We start from the raw sequence: 4,748 nt of genomic DNA, 5'->3' as shown, positions 1-4,748 counted from the left end.
CAAGAAACCCAAGTTGTCATTTCTTAAAGTTTGGGGCTGCTATGCGTATGTGAAAAAGCTTCAACGTGATAAGCTCGAACCCAAATCGGAGAAATGTGTCTTCATAGGATACCCAAAGGAGACTGTTGGGTACACCTTCTATCATAGATCCGAAGGCAAGATATTCATTGCTAAGAATGGATCCTTTCTAGAGAAGGAGTTTCTCTCGAAAGAAGTGAGTGGGAGGAAAGTAGAACTTGACAAGGTAATTGTACCTACTCCCTTATTGGAAAGTAGTTCATCACTGAAATCAATTCCAGTGATTCCTACACCAGTAAGTGAGGAAGCTAATGATGATGATCATGAAACTTCTGATCAAGTTACTACCGAACCTTGTAGGTCAACCAGAGTAAGACCCACACCAGAGTGGTACGGTAATCCTGTTCTGGAGGTCATGTAACTTGACCATGACAAACCTATGAACCATGAGGAAGCGATGATGAGCCCAGATTCTGCAAAATGGCTTGAGGCCATGAATTCTGAGATGGGATCCATGTATGAGAACAAAGTGTGGACTTTGGTTGACTTGCCCGATGATCGGCAGGCCATAGACAATAAATGGGATCTTCAAGAAGAAGACTGACGCTGACGGTAATGTTACTGTCTACAAAGCTCGACTTGTTGAAACAGGTTTTCGACAAGTTCAAGGAGTTGACTATGATGAGACTTTCTCACCCATAGCGATGCTTAAGTCCGTCCGAATCATGTTGGCAATTGCCGCATTTTATGATTATGAAATTTGGCAAATGGATGTCAAAACTGCATTCCTTAATGGATATCTTAAAGAAGAGTTGTATATGATGCAACCAGAAGGTTTTGTCGATCCAAAAGGTGCTAACAAAGTGTGCAAGCTCCAGCGATCCATTTATGGACTGGTGCAAGCCTCTCGGAGTTGGAATATACGCTTTGATAGTGTGATCCAAGCATATGGTTTTATACAGACTTTTGAAGAAGCCTATATTTACAAGAAAGTGAGTGGGAGCTCTGTAGCATTTCCGATATTATATGCGGATGACATATTGCTGATCGGAAATGATATTGAATTTCTGAATAGCATAAAATGATCATAAATCTATAGAGATAGATCAAGACGCTTAATTGTACTTTCGCAAAGCACATACCTTGATAAAGTTTTGAAGAAGTTCAAAATGGATCAAGCAAAGAAAGGGTTCTTGCATGTATTACAAGGTGTGAAGTTGAGTCAGACTCAATGCCCGACCACTGCAGAAGATAAAGAGAAAATTAAAGTCATTTTGTATGCTTCAGCCATAGGTTTTATCATGTATGCAATGTTGTGTACCAGACCTGATGTATGCCTTGCTATTAGTTTAGCAGGGAGGTACCGAAGTAATCTAGGAGTGGATCACTGGACAGCGGTCAAGAACATCCTGAAATACCTGAAAAGGACTAAGGATATGTTCCTTGTTTATGGATGTGACAAAGAGCTCATCGTAAACGGTTACGTCGATGCAAGCTTTGACACTGATCTGGATGAATCTAAGTCACAAACCTGATACGTATTTTTATTAAATGGTGGAGCTGTCAGTTCGTGCAGTTCCAAGCAAAGCGTCGTGGCAGGATCTACATGTGAAGCAGAGTAGATAGCTACTTCAGAAACAGAAAATGAAGGAGTCTGGATGAAGGAGTTCATATACGATCTAGGTGTCATACCTAGTGCATCGGGTCCAATGAAAATCTTTTGTGATAATACTGGTGCAATTGCCTTGGCAAAGGAATCCAGATTTCACAAGAGAACCAAGCACATCAAGAGATGCTTCGATTCCATCCGCGATAAAGTCAAGGAGGGAGACATAGAGATTTGCAAGACACATACGGATCCGAGTGTTGCAGACCCGTTGACTAAGCCTCTCTCACGAGCAAAACATGATCAACACTAAGACTCCATGGGTGTTAGAATCATTACAATGTAATCTAGATTATTGACTCTAGTGCAAGTGGGAGATTGAAGGAAATATGCCCTGGAGGCAATAATAAAGTTGTTATTTATATTTCCTTATATCATGATAAATGTTTATTATTCATGCTAGAATTGTATTAACCGGAAACTTAGTACATGTGTGAATACATAGACAAACAGAGTGTCACTAGTATGCCTCTACTTGACTAGCTCGTTGATCAAAGATGGTTAAGTTTCCTAGCCATGGACAAAGAGTTGACATTTGATGAATGGGATCACATCATTAGAAAATGATGTGATTGACTTGACCCATCCGTTAGCTTAGCACGATGATTGTTTAGTTACTGCTATTGCTTTCTCCATAACTTATACATGTTCCTATGACTATGAGATTATGCAACTCCTGAATACTGATGGAACACTTAGTGTGCTATCAAACGTCACAACGTAACTGGGTGACTATAAAGATACTCTACAGGTGTCTCCAATGGTGTTTGTTGAGTTGGCATAGATCGAGATTCAGATTTGTCACTCCATGTATCGGAGAGGTATCTCTGGGCCCTCTCGGTAATGCACATCACTATAAGCCTTGCAAGCAATGTGACTAATGAGTTAGTTACGGGATGTAGTATTACGGAATGAGTAAAGAGACTTGCCGGTAACGATATTGAACTAGGTATGATGATACCGACGATCGAATCTCGGGCAAGTAACATACAGATGACAAAAGGAACAACATATGTTGTTATGCGGTTTGACCGATAAAGATCTTCGTAGAATATGTAGGAACCAATATGAGCATCCAGGTTCCGCTATTGGTTATTAACCGGAGATGAGTCTCGATCATGTATACATAGTTCTCGAACCCGTAGGGTCCGCACGCATAACGTTCAGTGATGATCGGTATTATGAGTTTATGTGTTTTGATGTACCGAAGGTTGTTCGGAGTCCCGGATGTGATCACAGGCATGACGAGGAGTCTTGAAATGGTCGAGACATAAAGATCAATATATTGGATGACTATGTTTGGACATTGGATTAACTACTTTCCAATAGGGGAGCAGGTACAGTTACCTCATCAAGTTCTACTTTCCTCCCACTCACTTCTTTCGAGAGAAACTCTTCTCTAGAAAGGATCCATTCTTAACAACGAATATCTTGCCTTTGGATCTGTGATAGAATATGTACCCAATAGTCTCCTTTGGGTATCCTATGAAGACACATTTCTCTGATTTGGGTTCGAGCTTATCAGGTTGAAGCTTTTTCACATAAGCATCGCAGCCCCAAACTTTAAGAAACGACAACTTGGGTTTCTTGCCAAACCACAGTTCATATGATGTCGTCTCAACGGATTTCGATGGTGCCCTATTTAATGTGAATGCAGTTGTCTCTTAAGCATAACCCCAAAACGATAGTGGTAAATCAATAAGAGACAGCATAGATCGCACCATATCTAATAAAGTGCGGTTACAACATTCAGACACACCGTTACGTTGAGGTGTTATATGTGGCGTGAGTTGCGGAACGATTCTGCATTGTTTCAAATGAAGACCAAACTCATAACTCAAATATTCACCTCCACAATCAGATCGTAGGAACTTAATTTTCTTGTTACGATGATTTTCCACTTCACTCTGAAATGTTTCAGACTTATGTTTCATCAAGTAGATATACCCATACCTGCTCAAATCATCTGTGAAGGTCAGAAAATAACGACACCTGCCACGAGCATCAACACTCATCAGACCGCATACATCAATATGTATTATTTCCAATAAGTCTGTTGCTTGTTCCATTGTTCCGGAGAACGGAGTCTTAGTCATCTTGCCCATGAGGCATGGTTCACAAGCATCAAGTGATTCATAATCAAGTGATTCCAAAAATCCATCAGCATGGAGTTTCTTCATGCGCTTTACACCAATATGACCTAAACGGCAGTGCCACAAATAAGTTGCACTATCATTATTAAACTTATATCTTTTTGCTTCAATACTATGAATATGTGTGTCACTACTATCAAGATTTAGTAAAAATAGACCACTCATCAAGGGTGCATGACCATAAAAGATATTACTCATATAAATAGAACAACCATTATTCTCTGATTTAAATGAATAACCATCTCGCATCAAACAAGATCCAGATATAATGTTCATGCTTAATGTTGGCACCAAATAACAATTATTCAGGTCTAAAACTAATCCCGAAGGTAGATGTAGAGGTAGCATGCCGACGGCGATCACATCGACTTTGGAACCATTTCCCACGCGCATCGTCACCTCGTCCTTAGCCAATCTTCGCTTAATCCATAGCCCCTGTTTCGAGTTGCAAATATTAGCAACAGAACCAGTATCAAATACCCGGGCGCTACTGCGAGCATTAGTAAGGTACACATCAATAACATGTATATCAAATATACCTTTCACTTTGCCATCCTTCTTATCCGCCAAATACTTGGGGAAGTTCCGCTTCTAGTGATCAGTCCCTTTGCAGTAGAAGCACTCAGTCTCAGGCTTAGGTCCAGACTTGGGCTTCTTCACTTGAGCAGCAACTTGTTTGCTATTCTTCTTGAAGTTCCCCTTCTTCCCTTTGCCCTTCTTCTTGAAACTGGCGTCTTGTTGACCATCAACACTTGATGCTCCTTCTTGATTTCTACCTCAGCAGCCTTTAGCATCGCAAAGAGCTCGGGAATTATCTTATCCATTCCTTGGATATTATAGTTCATCATGAAGCTTTTGTAGCTTGGTGGCAGTGACTGAAGAACTCTGTCAATGACACTATCAACCGGAAG

The sequence above is a fragment of the Triticum aestivum genome, chromosome 4A (assembly GCF_018294505.1).
Source record: "Triticum aestivum cultivar Chinese Spring chromosome 4A, IWGSC CS RefSeq v2.1, whole genome shotgun sequence".
NCBI lineage: Eukaryota > Viridiplantae > Streptophyta > Magnoliopsida > Poales > Poaceae > Triticum > Triticum aestivum.
This window is presented reverse-complemented; position numbering follows the sequence as displayed.